The 20624-nt window shown below is 40.9% G+C and overlaps 1 protein-coding gene across 1 annotated transcript in view; it reads right to left on the bottom strand.

The window, feature by feature from the left end:
- The window catches only part of SKIL (SKI like proto-oncogene), a 113524-nt gene that overhangs the window by 20053 nt on the left and 72847 nt on the right, over positions 1-20624 (bottom strand). The window lies entirely within an intron of this gene.

Here is a 20624-nt window from a genome sequence, read left to right as displayed (position 1 = left end):
TTACTTACCCCAGGACACTCATCTACATATAGTAGAAAGCCAAACCAGTACTGAAACGAGAATCAGTAGAGGAAATGGTATATATAAGAGTATATCGTCGATCTGAAAAGGGAGGTAAGAGATGAATCTCTACGACCGATAACAGAGAACCTATGAAATAGACCCCGTAGAAGGAGATCATTGAATTCAAATAGGCAATACTCTCCTCACATCCCTCTGAGATTCACTGCACGCTGAGAGGAAAACCGGGCTCCAGCCTGCTGCGGAGCGCATATCAACGTAGAATCTAGCACAAACTTACTTCACCACCTCCACGGGAGGCAAAGTTTGTAAAACTGAATTGTGGGTGTGGTGAGGGGTGTATTTATAGGCATTTTAAGGTTTGGGAAACTTTGCCCCTCCTGGTAGGAATGTATATCCCATACGTCACTAGCTCATGGACTCTTGCTAATTACATGAAAGAAATAATAATAATCATGTGGATGAGCCAATTCAGCAAAAACATTAGAGTACACGACTTCCACAGAAAGCGCTCCTGCCTTCACCTATTCACTGATGCGTTCTGACAGCAAGCATTCATACTCCAAATGGTATATATTTAGTGTATCAAAAATATCAATCCACCTGTTGTACATTTCAATACTATACAAAGTAGCAAAGCAACAGAAGCAGCTCAATGTAGTTGTAAATCCATTACAAAGTGAAATATACAACAGGTGGGTTTGATATCACTGTTCATCTTGTAATAAGGGTAGCCTTATAAAGTGGTAGCCAATAATATAGCCATAATGCCACTAAAGGTGTCTACTATATTTGCTATACTTATTTGTCTAGCCTCAAAGAGAACATAATTTACAAAGATAAGAAAGCGGCTTTGTGTAACTATAATACTCAGTGTATATCAGATGCAAAGAGAAATATGTTACGGGTAAATTTAATGTCCTAACTCGTCTGGTCATAAGAGGAAATGTGCTAAATGGGGGGACATCAATTAGTATATCTATAACGCCGTAAAAAATACATGTTATGTTTACTATCCTTGTTTATCTGACCTTAGAGGGGGCATAGTTCTAAATTAGGAAAGTAGTTTAATGTTGCTATAATACTCAGTGTGGATCCGTTAACAAGGAGAGATATATAGCAGATGGATTTTGTGTCCTTATTCATTTTGTCATAAAAAGAGTCACATTCAATGAATGGCTACCAATAATATAGCCATAATGCCACAAAGAAATTACCATAACGCCACAAGAAATATCTGCTACACTTACAATCCTTATTTGTCTGACCTTAAAGGGGACATCATTTGTAAAATGAAGGAGCAGCTCTGCTGGATTTGCAATCCTCATATGTCTGACCTTAAAGGGGACACTAATCACCTGTAAATTATGTAAAAAACAATATACAGGCCGCACCTCTCGCATGCTCAAAGACAGAATAAGGGAGCACCTCTTGTCTCTATCAGATAAGGAACCAAAGACACCAGTAGCTAAACACTTTAGATCCCACTGTGACAAACCCTCTAAATATTTTTCATTCAAAGCCATAGACCATGTTCCTAAACTAAATACTGGAGGAAATAGACATGATAAACTAAACAAATGTGAAACCTTTTGGATATTCACATTACAATCAGGTGCCCCAATAGGTATAAATGAAAAATCGGATATAAAATAATTCACTGGGTAATAACATTACTTAATGTCAATTCTTCACTTTTTTACACTTCTGTACTCACTTTTTCACTCATTTGCATTTTTTCACACAAACTTAAAAATTGTTTATTTCACCTGCTTAGTTTAAACTTAGCACATTTTAAAGACTACACTGAACTATAGTATAGCAAAATGTCATCAATATAACTTTTGACTGTTGAATCATACTAATCTTGGAACCATTTCTAATGCAGACTTTGCTGTCAATGAAAATATATAAGACACATAACTCACACAAACATAATGGTATAATGAATGGTTTAAGTCACTTTAATATTTTCTTATACATGTTTTCGCCATTGGGTTTACATTTTCACGATATTGTTCTTATATAGTTCACTTCACTTCACTAAGGGTGCACATAGCAACTTTCTTATTTAAATTTTTTTATTCAATTTTTTTCCATTTTTTCTTCCTTTTTCCTTTCTTTCCCTATGCAACATGTTGTATTGGTTGATTTAAGTACAGTTAGGTCTACAAACCAGTTGTTCTCCTTGTTAGTCCGTCATGAAAGGAGATTAAAAATAACATGTTTGTGTTACGTCATTACAGCTGTAGCAAACCTTGTTGCCATTATGTGGGTTTGTTTCCTTTCTATGTCAGATAAATGGGACACTAAGTATTGCAGCTACACTAAGTTGCTCCTTTATTGTATATATCATGTCCCCTTTAAGGTCAGACATATGAGGATTGCAAATCCAGCAGAGCTGCTCCTTCATTTTACAAATTATGTCCCCTTTAAGGTCAGACAAATAAGGATTGTAAGTGTAGCAGATATTTCTTGTGGCCATTTCTTTGTGGCATTATGGCTATATTATTGGTAGCCATTCACTGAATGTGACTCTTTATGACAAAATGAATAAGGACACAAAATCCATCTGCTATCTATCTCTCCTTGTTAACGGATCCACACTTAGTATTATAGCAACATTAAACTACTTTCCTAATTTAGAACTATGCCCCCTCTAAGGTCAGATAAACAAGGATAGTAAACATAACATGTATTTTTCACGGCGTTATGGACATACTAATTGATGTCCCCCCATTTAGCACATTTCCTCTTATGACCAGACGAGTTAGGACATTAAATTTACCCGTAAAATGATGTTCTCTTTGAGGCTAGACAAATAAGTATAGCAAATATAGTAGACACCTTTAGTGGCATTATGGCTATATTATTGGCTACCACTTTATAAGGCTACCCTTATTACAAGATGAACAGTGATATCAAACCCACCTGTTGTATATTTCACTTTGTAATGGATTTACAACTACATTGAGCTGCTTCTGTTGCTTTGCTACTTTGTATAGTATTGAAATGTACAACAGGTGGATTGATATTTTTGATACACTAAATATATACCATTTGGAGTATGAATGCTTGCTGTCAGAACGCATCAGTGAATAGGTGAAGGCAGGAGCGCTTTCTGTGGAAGTTGTGTACTCTAATGTTTTTGCTGAATTGGCTCATCCACATTATGATTATTATTATTTTTCAGTAAAGGTTGCTAACTCAATATCTATTGTTGTATTTTAATGTTGATATACGAGCAATCATTTATTTTATACTGATCCCCTGCTGTTACATCTTTGTCCAAACTAAATATGCAAATGAATCACCTTCATTGTATGACACACGATGACTCTAGCCAAAGCATTTCTATTGGTTTGAACCAGGCTGCATGGTTTTGATTGGACAAAGTGTGCATTTAACAGGTGAGCAGTTAACCCTTCACTATCCCTGACAAAGTGCTGTAACAGCACGAAACATGTTGGTTTGTTTGATATTGAGCTACTAGGCTGACACGCTTGAAGGCTGTGATATTGTATTTCATGTCTGTGACTACTCACAGTACATATTTTACGGATATCAATAAAGACATTTTTTTAAACCTTTATTCTCGGTCCATTTCCTGCTGGAATCTTTCCACCGGTGTGGAAGCACTTGGATTGTATAAACCCCCTAACAATTATCTCCTTCTGCAGGTGCGGATGTTAAGGCTACAGGACACTCCTGAGAGCCTATGGATAATTCTGTAGTCAGAAGCTCAATGTATAGACCCTGTGGGCAAATATCCAGGAGTGGGCTCCACAGTAGTTGTGCAGAGTGGGTAGAGAGCCTTAGAATAACACTAAATGTGGCAGTTCTGTGGGCACAGGTATACTGTAATTGAATCAACAGGACAGAGTGTCCCAGGTGGGTTTAAAGTAAGGTAGGTGCCCAGCACTGGGGGTAAATAAAGGAGACGGGCCCAGATGTTAGGACTCTTTGAAGCTTGGCCAATGAGACCTGCAAATGTCTTGGTGGAAATGTCCTCTTACAGAAGCCAGGTGGGGTGACCAGCGTTATATTTATTTATGTGCTTTAACCTAGCTAAGCTGATGGAATCTAGCCAGTATTATCACTCCCCAGAGCACCTCAGGAGATTAATGGGGGCGTTTGTGTTAGTAGAAATTAAACAATGTGTAAGAACTGCTCAGTTTTTGATGGCTATAGTACAGGAGTATTGCGCAGTAACCTGCCCCCCAGAGAACACAAGGGTCAGAGGTAGCAAACTGGATTTAGACAGAGAATGGAACAGTCTTACCGGCCTCAAGGAATTTCCTGTGCTTCAGAGACGCCACAGAGTCCCGCTGGTGTCCAGTTTCCTCAGCAGGAGGAGCAGGCCAAAAGATAGATGGCGGCCGTTCGTGCCGCTTTGTTAAGGCAAGATACAGTGCCCGGGCTTCACAGATGGTGATGCAGGTAAGTGTGGAGTGATACAGCCCCCTTCCCAGACGGCCACTATCAGTCAGAGGTAGCTGTGGGGTCCGATGGCGGGCAGAATGCCGCTAACGATAAGGTCTTGGCTCCTCAGTTAAGTAGCGATCACCCGGTGTCCTGCATTAGGAGGTAAGCTAGACTTCAAGCTTCAGTTCTTGGTCCTTTAGCTCCGGAGCGGATCCCCGACCCTCCGGAGCCCAGTGGGGAACTTCGGTTCAGGAATATGCCTCAGGCCAGTTACAGATGGGTTGCTGGTGAGTAGGCCGCAAACTGCGGCCCTGTGTAAGTAACAAAAATAACTCGGTGGGCTCTGGAACCCTAGGAAAAGAGTGTCCTCACCTTGGTAGAGACAATCTAGCAAGATAGGGTCAAATATGAGCCTCCTTTTGCCCAAAAGGAATGTTTAAGCCACTATGAAGCAGAGAGCTAATTCAAAACGCATCTGCTTCGTTTTGAAAAACGCATCAAATCCACTTTTGTAGAACAAGCTTCTGTAACAAAATTTGTAGATGCCATGATAGAATGAGCCATTTATCAGAAGTTAAGCAGCGGATTATGTCAGTCACATCAGCAGCCACCAGATTTGCAACCAATCATGGCCTCTGCCCGGACACATCCCCATCATCATTTTATAATTTGATAAATTTCATTATGATTTGGGAGAATGTTCAGATGTTATATTGGTAGCATGACAGTATATATCAGCCAAGTGCTTCAGTCTCAGAATGTTTAAATGCTCAGTACCATGGGAGAACACATTTGGTTTTATCTTACGTTCCCATGAATGCATATTGAATTTCATGAATGCATATTGAATTTCACTTTTGTGTGCCAAATTTTTCTTTTGAGGGATACCTTGAATTTAACCAGTAAATACAATAAGATTTGAAGTATTTGACACTAATACGAGTGTATCCTTCATTTGGACTATTCACACCACTTTATTAATATGGCATCATTTCTTTTGAAAAACCACTACAATTATTTTCTGCAACATAAGATGTATGACAAAACACTAGAAAGAAGGTGTATGCATTCGGCAGCAGCGGGTAGTAGAATTTGACTGTTTTTGGCACCGGATTTATTTGTGTGAAAATGCACCACTTTCACGTAAATAAATCCAGCGCCAAAAAGAGCCAAATGCTGCTACCAGCAGCCATATGTGACATTCTTTTGAGAAATGAATCACAGAATTCACATGGATACAACGTAAAATATTTAACAGGTTTTATAACTACACGGCTGGTGTTGCACTTGACTGCATATTTTCTTTAAAAGAAAAACAAAAAGAGGAGTATGTGGGTCCAATGATCTAAAGTTCTCCACACCGGCAAGATTATTTAATAAGAAGTCTCTTCAGTACTGCAAGGTCCCTAAAAAAATGTTAGAGGCGCAAATTTTAGCTTGCCCCAAAGGGTTCTGTATGTGAAGGAAAGTCATACACGTTACAATAAAATGCTAAAAAAAAAAAAACTCCCCCCATATTTTGGGTGATTTCACTCCATGCCAGCACCTTTTTGATCATCGGGCACAGAACGTTTAACTCACGAAAAAAGGTTAACCAATCAGCCGGGTGACTGCTACTGTTCATTGGATCCCAAGTTTTCCTTTAACTTTACAGAGGTTTAACACTTGAGTCCTGATGATCGAAAGCTCTCCACTCAGGTGAGATGATCTAAAATGATCCTCTATCACTACAGATCCCTAGTGAAATTCTCAAAAGGCAGATTTTGTTTTGCTTATTCAAGGGGCGTTCTCTGCATTTCTGTAAGTGACGGAGAGACAAGCACAGTGCAATATAGCACTGCATGAAATGAGAATTCTGCTGCATTTACACTTTATAGTTTCTGTATATGAATACAAAGCACAGATATCTTGCAGTACTGGAGAGTTTTGACCTTTTTCTTTTGAGCATTCACTTAGTTTATCCCTGTGAATTCTGCACTACAATTTATTTCCAAGCTGGAGAACCCTTTGATCATCAGGCCATTAGACTTGTTGGGTCACTATTGCTAAAAACTAGAGCATGTAATTTATGCACTACAATGTTCCTTTAACGCCTTTAATGTACGTATGGTTTGTAAACATAACAAACACATAACTGCTTAAATAACTGCCCAATCACGGATCTAATAGACATAGTTATTCTTTGTATTTTTAACTATCTGTTGAATTCAAAGTAGTAGTTCTTCTGACTAAGCCATTTTTTATTTATTAAAAAATACATTATGTGTAAAAATGTAGACAAATTAAATAAAAAAGCATATTTAGTATATTAAAAGAAATTCTGCCAAAGAGTCAGCCAATCTTATTTCAATTCCCTCAGTGACTAAAGCATTTTTATATTTTGTTGATTCTAGCAACTGTTAAAGGGACATGAAACCCAAAAAATTTCTTTCATGATTCAGATAGACAATACAATTTTAAACAACTTTGTAATCTACTTCTATTTCCCAATTGGTTTCATTCTCTTTGTATAATTTATTAAAGGAGCAGCAATGATCTAATGGTTTCTAACTGAACACATGGATGAGCCAATCACAATCAAATATATATGCAGCCACCAATTAACAGCTATAACCTAGGTTCTCTGCTGCCCCTGAGCTTGTCTAGATACACCTTTCAGCAAAGGATAACAAGAGAAGGAAGCAAATTAAATAATATAAGTAAATTGGAAAGCTGTTTAAAATTGTATTCTCTATCTGAATCATGAAAGAAAAATGTTGGGTTTCATGTTCCTTTAAGTTCTCCATATACATTTATTTCTCAGTTTTTTTGCTTTTACATGATTGCTGCTTTTTTATTTTTTCTTTATTTTTTTGGAGGCGAGGCATTATGTTTGCATATTATCTTAAAAAAAACAACAACAAAAAACAGTATAGTTTATTTGCAACCATAGATACTTGGTGATCAAATCTAAACAGCCAAAAGATGCATGCTACGGATCCTGTGATGAAAGTGTCCATGAGCATGCAAGGAGGTGGGGCTCGGCCATTATACTCAAGGAAAGGAGGGAGAGGGGAAAGGGAGGGGGGAAATTGTTTGGAAAGGGATCGGGGAGGGGATAGGGTATTGAGGGGGGAAGCTACACTACAGGAAAAAGAAAATTTATGCTTACCTTATAAATGTATTTCTTTTTTGACACGATGAGTCCACGGATCATCTTAATTACTATTGGGATATTCACCTCCTGGTCAGCAGGAGGCAGCAAAGAGCACCACAGCAAAAGCTGTTAAATATCACCTCCCCTCACTCCCACTCCAGTCATTCGACCGAAGTATAGGAGAGAAAGGAAGCAACAAGGTGCAGAGGTGTCTGAAGTTTATAATAACCATCAACCTGTCTTCAGAACAGGGCGGGCCGTGGACTCATTGTGTCAAAAAAGAAATACATTTTTCGGGTAAGCATACATTTTCTTTTCTTTTTAATGACACGATGAGTCCACGGATCATCTTAATTACTATTGGGAATCAATACCCAAGCTAGAGTACACAGATAAGGGAGGGACAAGACAGGGAACCTAAACGGAAGGCACCACTGCTCGAAGAACCTTTCTCCCAAAAGCAGCCTCAGCCGAGGCAAAAGTGTCAAATTTGTAGAATTTTGAAAAAGTGTAGAGAGGATCAAGTTGCAGCCTTGCAAATCTGTTCCACAGAAGCTTCATTCTTGAATTCCCATGAGGAAGCAGCAGCCCTCGTGGAATGAGCAGTAACTCTCTCTGGAGGTTGCTATCCATTGGTCTCATATGCAAAACGTATTATACTCTTCAGCCAAAAAGAAAGAAGTAGCAGTAGCTTTCTGCCCCTTATGTTTTCCTGAGAAAACCACAAACAAAGCAGAAGACTGACAAAAATCCTTTCCTTCTGAGAGGAAAGATTAGGACACAAGGAAGGAACAACAATCTCCTGATTAATGTTCCAATCAGAAACAACTTTAGAAAGAAAACCTAAATTTAGTACGTAAGACTACTTTATCTGAAAGAAAAATCAGGTAAGGAGACTCATACTGCAATGCCGAGAGCTCTGACACTCTGCGAGCAGAAGAAATAGCAACAAGAAATAAAACTTTCCAAGATAACTTAATATCTAAGGAATGCATAGGCTCAAACGGAGCCCTTTGAAGATCATTAAGAACTAAATTAAGACTCCAAGGAGGAGTAACTGGTTTAAATACAGGCCTAATTCTGACCAAGGCCTGACAAAAAGATTGCATGTCTGGTACACCCGCCAGACGTTTATGTAGCAAAATGGACAAGGCAGATATTTAACCCTTTAGGGAACTTGCCGATAATCCTTTCTCCAAACCTTCTTGGAGAAACGACAAAATTCTACTCCAAGAGTAGCCCTTGGATTCACACCAATAGAGATATTTACGCCATATCTTGTAATAAATCCTTCTAGTTACAGGTTTACAAGCCTGAATCATGGTCTCTATGACCGATTCTGAAAAGCCCCGCTTGGATAAAATTAAGTGTTCAATCTCCAAGCAGTCAGCTTCAGAGAAACTAAATTTGGATGACAGAAGGGCCCTTGAAGTAGAAGGTCCTTCCTCAACAAAAGCCTCCATGGTGGAAGAGATGACATGTCCACCAGATCTGCATAACAAATCCTGCGAGGCCAGGCTGGTACAATGAGGATCACCGACGCCCTCTCCTGCTTGATTCGAGCAATGACCCGAGGAAGAAGAGCAAATGGAGGAAATAGGTATGCTAGACTGAAGATCCAAGGTACAGCCAGGGCATCTATCAGCACAGCCTGAGGGTCCATGGACCTCGACCCGTATCTCGGAAGTTTTGCATTCTGCAGAGATGCCATGAGATCCAGTTCCAGTTGACCCCATTTTATAATCAATTTGGAAAACACTTCCGGATGGAGTTCCCACTAACCCGGATGAAAGGTCTGCCTGCTCAGGAAATCCGCCTCCCAGTTGTCCACCCTTGGGATGTGGATTGCCGACAGACGACAACTGTGGGACTCCACCCACTGAATTATTTTGGTTACCTCTGTCATCTCTAAGGAACTCCTGGTTCCTTCCTGATGATTGATGTAACCCACAGAAGTTATGTTGTTTGACTGGAACCTGATAAACTGGACCTAGGCTAACTGGGGCAAGGCCAGAAGAGCATTGTAGAACGCTCTCAATTCCAGAATGTTTATAGGTAGAACAGACTCTGACTGAGTCCAAACTCCCTGAGCCTTTAGGGAGCCTCAGACTGCTCCCCATCCTAGAAGGCTGGTGTCTGTTGTCACAATCACCCAAGATGGTCTGCGGAAGCAGGTTCCCTGGGAGAGATGATCCCGAGACAACCACCATTGAAGAGAGTCCCTTGTCTCCTGCTCCAGAAGCAACCGAGGAGACAAATCCGCATAATTTCTGTTCCATTGTCTGAGCATGCTTAATTGCAGCGGTCTCAGATGAAACCGAGAAAACGGGATGATGTCCATTGCCGCTCCCATCAGCCCGACTACCTCCATGCACTTAGCCACTGATGACCGAGAAGTGGACTGAAGAGCTAGACAAGTATCAAAAATCATTGATTTCCTGACCTCTGTCTATAATGGTTCCCAAGAAAGTTACCCTTGTATTTGGGACTAAGGAACTCTTTTCCAAATTTACCTTCCATCCATGAGATTGCAGGAAGGATAAAAAAATTTCCGTGTGGGATCCTGCTTGTTGAAAGGATGGCGCCTGGACTAGTATGTCGTCCAGATAGGGTGCCACTGCAATGCCCCGTAACAGAAGCACCGCCAACAGCAAACCCAGAACCTTTGAGAAAATTCTGGGAGCTGTGGCAAGACCGAAGGGAAGAGCCATGAATTGGAAGTGTTTGTCTAGAAAGGCAAACCTTAGAAACTTGTGATGATCGCTGTGAATGGGAACATGCAAGTATGCTTCCTTTAAATCCACAGTTGTCATAAATTGACCCTCTTGGACCAAGGGGAGAATGGAGGGAATAGTCTCCATCTTGAAGGACGGTACGCTGAGAAATTTGTTTAGACTCTTGAGATCTAAAATTGGCCTGAAGGTTCCCTCTTTTTTGGGAACCACAAACAGGTTGGAATAAAATCCCAGACCCTGTTCCTGAATCAAAACAGGAACTATCACTCCCAGGTCGGAGAGGTCTCCTACACAGTGTAAGAACGCCTCTCTTTTTGCCTGGTCTGCAGATAATCTTGAAAGCAGAAACTTGCCTCTGGGAGGAAAACTTTTGAACTCTAGTTTGTATCCCTGAGACACTATTTCTACTGCTCAGGGATCCTGAACATCTCGAACCCAAGCCTGAGTGAAGAAGGAAAAGTCTGCCCCTACAAGATTCAATAGCAGGCTTCTTGGATTGCTTTCCCTTACTCCAAGACTGATTGGGTCTCCATGAAGGTTTAGACTGATCCTGCTTGGAGGTGGAAGAGGAAGCATTACCCTTGAAATTTCGAAAAGGAATGAAAATTACTCTGTCGTCCCTTTTTTTTTGTTTCTCTTATCCTGAGGAAGATGATGACCCTTACCTCCCGTGATATCAGAGATTATTTCCATCAAGCCAGGTCAGAACAAGGTCTTCCCCTGGTAAGGAATCGCGAAAAGCTTAGACTTAGAGGATACATCTGCAGACCAAGGCTTTAACCATAAGGCTCTGCGAGCTAGAACAGAGAAACTCGAAATCTTTGCTCCCAGTTTGATAACTTGAAGGGAAGCTTCTGTAATAAAAGAATTAGCCAATTTAAGAGCTTTTATCCTATCCTGGATTTCATCCAGGGGCGTTTCAGTCCTGATAGCATCAGACAAGGCATCAAACCAATATGCCGCCACACTAGTGACAATGCACACAGCTGGCTGCCATTGTAAGCTCTGGTGTACATACATCTTTTTGAGTAACACTTCTAATTTTTTGTCCATAGGATCTTTGAAACCACAACTATCCTCTATGGGTATAGTAGTCCTCTTAGCTAAGGTGGAAACGGCTCCTTCCACCTTGGGGTCTGTTTGCCAAGCTTCTTTAATTGAGTCGGCTATGGGAAACATCTTTTTAAATATAGTAGATGGGGAAAAAGGTATACCCGGTCTCTCCCACTCCTTAGCAATGATCTCAGAAGCTTGGTCTGGTACCGGAAAAACATCTATTGAGGAGAGTACCTCAAAATATTTGTTCAGCTTACTGGATTTCTTAGGATTAACGACGACTGTGGATTCGCTGTCGTCCAATGTTGCTAAAACCTCCTTAAGTAACAGACGGAGGTGCTCTAACTTAAACCTAAAAGATACAACTTCAGTATCCGCAAGAGGAATTACACTGTCAGAATCTGAAATTTCACCTTCAGATGCTACAACATTATCCTCCTCCTCAGGCTTCTGTGAGGGGATATCTGAAATAGCAACAACTGCCTCAGAAACCTCGCTTGGTGAATGTCTGATTTCCTCTTACGCTTACCCTGTAACATTGGGAAAGCAGACAACGCATCTAAAACTGCAGAAGACAGAGAAGCGATGTCTTTTAAAGTGACTCCCGCGGGAGCTAGAGAGGAAGCGCAGGGCACTGCATGAGAGGGCGGTAAAATTTGGGACACATGAGGAGAAAGTTGCGGCATATATTGAACCTCGTCATTAGACTCCTGGACAACATCCGCTTTAGAAAAAGTTGGCTCAGAAAAAAGTTTATCCCTGTAATTTAAAGACCTCTCAATACATGAGAAAACAGAAAGGGATTGGTGGTTCCACATTGGCATCAAAACACAAGGAACAAGTGACATTTTGCAATGCCCCTTGGTCCATTCTGATTCACAATAGTACAATTATCAAATAAAAACCTTAATTTTGTAATAAAAAATTGTAAGTGTAAAAATGTTACTGGCCCTTTAAATTTTAAAATGTAACTTTTTTACTGGAGATTGTAAAACGCACTAAATAGACCAGAAAAAAACAATATGACACCTCTACACCTCAGCAGCTTTGCTGAGGTGCCTACCTGACTCGCTAAAACCGGAGCTCTTTTTCTCACTTCCTGGAAAACGATACAGTTGCTTTCTGGTCCTAGAAACGCATGCTTAATGAAGAATCATGCGTTTCTAGGCAGAGCTTGAAAATTTCTGAGCTGACTATATCTCCACACTGAGGCGCAATGAACTGAGGCGCGCAACTCAGCAAAGATCCGACCATCGTGGGCTTTACCAGTAACACACAATCTCCTGGTCTGTATTTTTCTGAGTTAAACCGCTGGGAGACTTAACCACCAGAGCCATAATAAATACTATTCTCCCAGCCCCAGTGTCTGCATCCTAATGCTGTCCAAGTTCTCTCCAGTCTATAAGAGTTTACAATGACCCCAATAATAAAGTGCCCTCTTAACTGAGCCCTGTATATTGTATATTTCTGTGTAATGAAGTGATCCCTTCTTTCTGAGTATCTCTGATATCCCAGAAATAATAAAGTAGCACTTACCTCATATATCTGCCTGACAGCAAAGCAGTTCACCAGGTATGAGAGGTCTTCTCCCTCACATGGACCTGTGAAAGAAAGGAAATTCCTGAGTAAATATCCCTCAGGCTTTCAGGGTTAGGGCAGCATCAATATATGGGAGGCGCAGTGAGAATTATGTCCCACAAGTTCCCATTGCTCTAAAGCCGCCACTGCTCTACTGAAGAGACTGATGTGGACTATGGCTACACCCTAGGACAGAGCAGCACAATCTTGTACCACTTTAAAAATAATAAACTCTTGATTGAAGAATCTTAACTAAAGCCTAACTTTACCACTTCCTAGCACTAACATAGGCAAAGAGAATGATTGGGGTGGGAGTGAGGGGAGGTGATATTTAACAGCTTTTGCTGTGGTGCTCTTTGTCGCCTCCTGCTGACCAGGAGGTGAATATCCCAATAGTAATTAAGATGATCTGTGGACTCATCGTGTCATTAAAAAGAAAAAGTAGTTTATTTTATTTTTTTATTTTTTTTAAAAAACAAATTATATTGACAACAAGATGGCGGACAATAAGGTAGAGAAAAGGCTTAAAGAGCTTAGAGGCAGAATAAATATATATTAAAAAAAAAAAAAAAAGCCTTTTATTTTAGTACTGGCAGACTTTCTGCCAGTACTCAAGATGCGTCAGGTGGGAGCTAAAATTAACCCTACAAGCTACCTAATTAACCCCTTCACTGCTTGGCATAATACACGTGTGGTGCACAGCGGCATTTAGCTGCCTAATTACTCAAAAGCAAAGCCATATATGTCTGCTATTTCTGAACAAAGGGGATCCCAGAGAAGCATTTACAACCATTTATGCCATGATTGCACTAACTGTTTGTAAATAATTTCAGTGAGAAACCTAAAATTGAGAAAAATTTAACTTTTTTTTATTTGATCGCATTTGGTGGTGAAATGGTGGCATGAAATATTCCAAAATGGGCCTAGATCAATACTTTGAGTTGTCCACTAAAAAAAAAAATATATACATGTCAAGGGATATTCAGGGATTCCTGACAGATATCAGTGTTACAATGTAACTATTGCTATTTCCAAATTATTTTTTTTAAGTTAGCAAAGTGCTACTTGTATTTATTGCCCTATAACTTGCAAAAAAAGCAAAGAACATGTAAACATTGGGTATTTATAAACTCAGGACACAATTTAGAAACTATTTAGCATGGGTGTTTTTTGGTGGTTGTAGATGTGTAACAGATTTTGTTAGTCAAAGTTAGAAAAAAATTGTTTTTTTCCACTTTTTCATCATATTTTATATATTTTTTATAGTAAATTATAAGATATGATGAAAATAATGGTATCTTTAGAAAGTAAATATAATGGCGAGAAAAATGGTATATAATATGTGTGGGTACAGTAAATGAGTAAGAGGAAAATTACAGCTAAACACAAACACAGAAGAAATGTAAAAAATGCCCTGGTACTTAAAGGGACACTGTACCCAAAATGTTTCTTTTATGATTCAGATTGAGCATGAAATTTTAAGCAACTTTCTAATTTATTCCTATTATCAAATGTTCTTCATTCTCTTGGTATCTTTATTTAAAATGCAAGAATATAAGTTTAGATGCCGGCCCATTTTTGGTGAACAACCTGGGTTGTCCTTGTTGATTGGTGGATAAATTCATCCACCAATAAAAAATTGCTGTCCAGAGTACTGAACCCAAAAAAAGCATAGATGCCTTCTTTTTCAAATAAAGATAGCAAGAGAACAAAGAAAAAAACAGAATTTATGCTTACCTGATAAATTACTTTCTCCAACGGTGTGTCCGGTCCACGGCGTCATCCTTACTTGTGGGAATATCTCTTCTCCAACAGGAAATGGCAAAGCTGGCCATATAGTCCCTCCTAGGCTCCGCCCACCCCAGTCATTCGACCAACGGACAGGAGGAAAAAATAGGAGAAACCATATGGTACCGTGGTGACTGTAGTTAGAGAAAATAATTCATCAGACCTGATTAAAAAACCAGGGCGGGCCGTGGACCGGACACACCGTTGGAGAAAGTAATTTATCAGGTAAGCATAAATTCTGTTTTCTCCAACATTGGTGTGTCCGGTCCACGGCGTCATCCTTACTTGTGGGAACCAATACCAAAGCTTTAGAACACGGATGAAGGGAGGGAGCAAATCAGGTTACCTAAACGGAAGGCACCACGGCTTGCAAAACCTTTCTCCCAAAAATAGCCTCCGAAGAAGCAAAAGTATCAAATTTGTAAAATTTGGCAAAAGTGTGCAGTGAAGACCAAGTCGCTGCCTTACATATCTGATCAACAGAAGCCTCGTTCTTGAAGGCCCATGTGGAAGCCACAGCCCTAGTGGAGTGAGCTGTGATTCTTTCAGGAGGCTGCCATCCGGCAGTCTCGTAAGCCAATCGGATAATGCTTTTAAGCCAAAAGGAAAGAGAGGTAGAAGTCGCTTTTTGACCTCTCCTTTTACCAGAATAGACGACAAACAGAGAAGATGTTTGTCTGAAATCTTTTGTAGCTTCTAAATAGAATTTTAGAGCACGGATTACGTCCAAATTGTGTAACAAATGTTCCTTCTTTGAAACTGGATTCGGACACAAAGAAGGTACAACTATCTCCTGGTTAATATTTTTGTTAGAAACAACCTTTGGAAGAAAACCAGGCTTAGTACACAAAACCACCTTATCTGCATGGAACACCAGATAGGGCGGAGTACACTGCAGAGCAGATAACTCTGAAACTCTTCTAGCAGAAGAAATAGCAACCAAAAACAAAACTTTCCAAGATAACAACTTAATATCTATGGAATGTAGAGGTTCAAACGGAACCCCATGAAGAACTGAAAGAACTAGATTTAAACTCCAGGGAGGAGTCAAAGGTCTGTAAACAGGCTTGATCCTAACCAGAGCCTGAACAAATGCTTGAACATCTGGCACAGCTGCCAGTCGTTTGTGTAGTAAGACAGATAAAGCAGAAATCTGTCCCTTTAGAGAACTCGCAGATAATCCTTTATCCAAACCTTCTTGCAGAAAGGAAAGAATCTTAGGAATTTTTATCTTATTCCATGGGAATCCCTTGGATTCACACCAGCAGATATATCTTTTCCATATTTTATGGTAAATCTTTCTAGTTACCGGTTTTCTGGCCTGAACCAGAGTATCTATCACAGAATCTGAAAACCCACGCTTTGATAGAATCAAGCGTTCAATCTCCAAGCCGTCAGCTGGAGGGAGACCAGATTTGGATGTTCGAATGGACCCTGAACAAGAAGGTCCTGTCTCGAAGGTAGCTTCCATGGTGGAACCAATGACATATTCACCAGGTCTGCATACCAAGTCCTGCGTGGCCATCAAGATCATCGAGGCCCTCTCGTGTTTGATCCTGGCTACCAGCCTGGGAATGAGAGGAAACGATGGAAACACATAAGCTAGGTTGAAGGTCCAAGGTGCTACTAGTGCATCCACTAGAGTTGCCTTGGGATCCCTGGATCTGGACCCGTAGCAAGGAACCTTGAAGTTCTGACGAGACGCCATCAGATCCATATCTGGAATGCCCCATAATTGCGTGAACTGGGCAAAGATCTCCGGGTGGAGTTCCCACTCCCCCGGATGGAATGTCTGACGACTCAAGTAATCCGCTTCCCAGTTTTCCACACCTGGGATGTGGATCGCAGATAGGTGGCAGGAGTGATCCTCCACCCATTGTATTATTTTGGTCACTTCTTTCATCGCCAGGGAACTCCTTGTTCCCCCCTGATGATTGATATACGCAACAGTCGTCATGTTGTCTGATTGGAATCTTATGAATCTGGCCTTTGCAAGCTGAGGCCAAGCCCTGAGAGCATTGAATATCGCTCTTAGTTCCAGAATGTTTATCGGGAGAAGAGACTCTTCCCGAGACCATAGTCCCTGAGCTTTCAGGGATTCCCAGACCGCGCCCCAGCCCACTAGACTGGCGTCGGTCGTGACAATGACCCACTCTGGTCTGCGGAAGCTCATTCCCTGGGATAGTTGGTCCAGGGTTAGCCACCAACGGAGTGAATTTCTGGTCTTCTGATCTACTTGAATCACTGGAGACAAGTCTGTATAGTCCCCATTCCACTGTTTCAGCATGCACAGTTGTAATGGTCTCAGATGAATTCGCGCAAAAGGAACTATGTCCATTGCTGCAACCATCAACCCTACTACTTCCATGCACTGAGCTATGGAAGGACGTGGAACAGAATGAAGAACTTGACAAGTGCTTAGAAGTTTTGACTTTCTGACATCTGTCAGAAAAATCCTCATTTCTAAGGAATCTATTATTGTTCCCAAGAAGGGAACTCTTGTTGACGGAGACAGAGAACTTTTATCTATGTTCACCTTCCATCCATGAGATCTGAGAAAGGCCAGAACGATGTCTGTATGAGCCTTTGCTTTTGAAAGGGACGACGCTTGTATTAGAATGTCGTCCAAGTATGGTACTACTGCAATGCCCCTCGGTCTTAGGACCGCTAGAAGGGACCCGAGTACCTTTGTGAAAATCCTTGGAGCAGTGGCTAATCCGAATGGGAGGGCCACAAACTGGTAATGTTTGTCCAGAAAGGCGAACCTTAGGAACTGATGATGTTCTTTGTGGATAGGAATATGTAGGTACGCATCCTTTAGATCCACGGTAGTCATAAATTGACCTTCCTGGATAGTGGGTAGAATCGTTCGAATGGTTTACATTTTGAACGATGGTACCCTGAGAAATTTGCTTAGGATCTTTAAATCCAGAATTTGTCTGAAGGTTCCCTCTTTTTTGGGAACTACGAACAGATTTGAGTAAAATCCCATTCCTTGTTCCGTCATTGGAACTGGGTGTATCACTCCCATCTTTAACAGGTCTTCTACACAATGTAAGAACGCCTGTCTCTTTATTTGGTTTGAGGATAAGTGAGACATGTGGAACCTTCCCCTTGGGGGTAGTTCCTTGAATTCCAGAAGATAACCCTGAGAAACTATTTCTAGCGCCCAGGGATCCTGAACATCTCTTGCCCAAGCCTGAGCAAAGAGAGAGAGTCTGCCCCCCACTAGATCCGGTCCCGGATCGGGGGCTACTCCTTCATGCTGTTTTGTTAGCGGTAGCAGGCTTCTTGGTCTGCTTACCCTTGTTCCAGCCTTGCATCGGTTTCCAGGCTGGCTTGGACTGTGAGGCATTACCCTCTTGCTTAGAAGATGCAGAATTAGAGGCCGGTCCGTTCCTGAAATTACGAAAGGAACGAAAATTAGACTTATTCTTGGCCTTGAAAGGCCTATCTTGTGGGAGGGCGTGGCCCTTTCCCCCAGTGATGTCTGAGATAATCTCTTTCAATTCTGGTCCAAAGAGAGTTTTACCCTTGAAGGGGATGTTAAGCAATTTTGTCTTGGATGATACATCCGCTGACCAAGACTTTAGCCAAAGCGCTCTGCGCGCCACAATTGCAAACTCTGAATTTTTCGCCGCTAATCTAGCTAATTGCAAAGCGGCATCTAAAATAAAAGAGTTAGCCAACTTAAGTGCGTGAACTCTGTCCATAACCTCCTCATATGGAGTCTCTCTACTGAGCGACTTTTCTAGTTCCTCGAACCAGAACCACGCTGCTGTAGTGACAGGAACAATGCACGAAATGGGTTGTAGAAGGTAACCTTGCTGTACAAAAATCTTTTTAAGCAAACCCTCCAATTTTTTATCCATAGGATCTTTGAAAGCACAACTATCCTCAATAGGAATAGTAGTGCGCTTGTTTAGAGTAGAAACTGCCCCCTCGACCTTAGGGACTGTCTGCCATAAGTCCTTTCTGGGGTCGACCATAGGAAATAATTTCTTAAATATAGGAGGGGGAACAAAAAGGTATGCCGGGCTTCTCCCACTCCTTATTCACTATGTCCGCCACCCGCTTGGGTATAGGAAAAGCGTCGGGGTGCACCGGAACCTCTAGGAACTTGTCCATCTTGCATAATTTTTCTGGAATGACCAAGTTGTCACAATCATCCAGAGTAGATAACACCTCCTTAAGCAGTGCGTGGAGATGTTCTAATTTAAATTTAAATGTCACAACATCAGGTTCAGCCTGTTGAGAATTTTTTTCTGAATCTGAAATTTCCCCATCTGACAAAACCTCCCTAATGGCCCCTTCAGATTGGTGTGAGGGTATGACAGAACCATTATCATCAGCGCCCTCCTGCTCTTCAGTGTTTAAAACAGAGCAATCGCGCTTTCTCTGATATGCAGGCATTTTGGATAAAATATTAGCTATGGAGTTATCCATTACAGCCGTCAATTGTTGCATGGTAATAAGCATTGGCGCGCTAGAAGTACTAGGGGCCTCCTGCGTGGGCAAAACTGGTATAGACACAGAAGGAGATAATGTAGAACCATGTCTACTCCCTTCATCTGATGAATCATCTTGGGCAACTTCATTATCTGTGACAGTATTGTCCTTAAATTGTTTGGACGCTATGGCACAATTATCACACAATTTTGAAGGGGAAGACACATTGACTTTCATACATATAGAACATAGCTTATCTGAAGGCACAGACATGTTAAACAGGCTTAAACTTGTCAATAAAGCACAAAAACCGTTTTAAAACAAAACCGTTACTGTCTCTTTAAATTTTAAACAGAGCACACTTTATTACTGAATATGTGAAAAAATATGAAGGAATTGTTCAAAATTTACCAAAATTTCACCACAGTGTCTTAAAGCATTAAAAGTATTGCACACCAATTTTCAGAGCTTTAACCCTTAAAATAACGAAACCGGAACCGGTTACAGATTTAACCCCTATACAGTCCCAGCTACAGCCTTTGCTGTGACTTTACCAAGCCCAGAGGGGAATACGATACCAAATGACGCCTTCTAGGAACTTTCCCAACCACTTTCATGTCCTCACACATGCATCTGCATGTCTTGCTCTCAAAAACAACTGCGCAGTAATGGCGCGAAAATGAGGCTCAGCCTACAACTGGGAAGGCCCTTCCTGACTGGAAAAGGTGTCTAACATAGTGCCTGACGTTAAAAAACGTTCCCCAAGTTTATAAGTGTGAATTATCAGCATAAACATGTATAAAATGTCCAAATAAAGCAATCGATTTAGCCCATAAAAGTGTCTACCAGTTTTATAGCCCATATTAAGCCCTTTATTCTGTTTGAGACTAAGAAAATGGCTTACCGGTCCCCATGAGGGGAAATGACAGCCTTCCAGCATTACACAGTCTTGTTAGAAATATGGCTAGTCATACCTTAAGCAGAAAAGTCTGCTGTTTCCCCCAACTGAAGTTACTTCATCTCAACAGTCCTATGTGGAAACAGCAATCGATTTTAGTTACTGTCTGCTAAAATCATCTTCCTCTCACAAACAGAAATCTTCCTCTTTTTCTGTTTCAGAGTAAATAGTACATACCAGCACTATTTTAAAATAACAAACTCTTGATAGTAGAATAAAAAAACTACAACTAAATACCACATACTCTTAACCATCTCCGTGGAGATGTTGCCTGTGCAACGGCAAAGAGAATGACTGGGGTGGGCGGAGCCTAGGAGGGACTATATGGCCAGCTTTGCTGGGACTCTTTGCCATTTCCTGTTGGGGAAGAGATATTCCCACAAGTAAGGATGACGCCGTGGACCGGACACACCAATGTTGGAGAAATGATAATAGGAGTAAATTAGAAAGTTGCTTAAAATTGCATGCTCTTTCTGAG

The sequence above is a fragment of the Bombina bombina genome, chromosome 4 (assembly GCF_027579735.1).
Source record: "Bombina bombina isolate aBomBom1 chromosome 4, aBomBom1.pri, whole genome shotgun sequence".
Lineage (NCBI taxonomy): Eukaryota > Metazoa > Chordata > Amphibia > Anura > Bombinatoridae > Bombina > Bombina bombina.
Note: the sequence above shows the minus strand (reverse complement) of the source record. Positions and strands in the feature narration are given on the sequence as shown.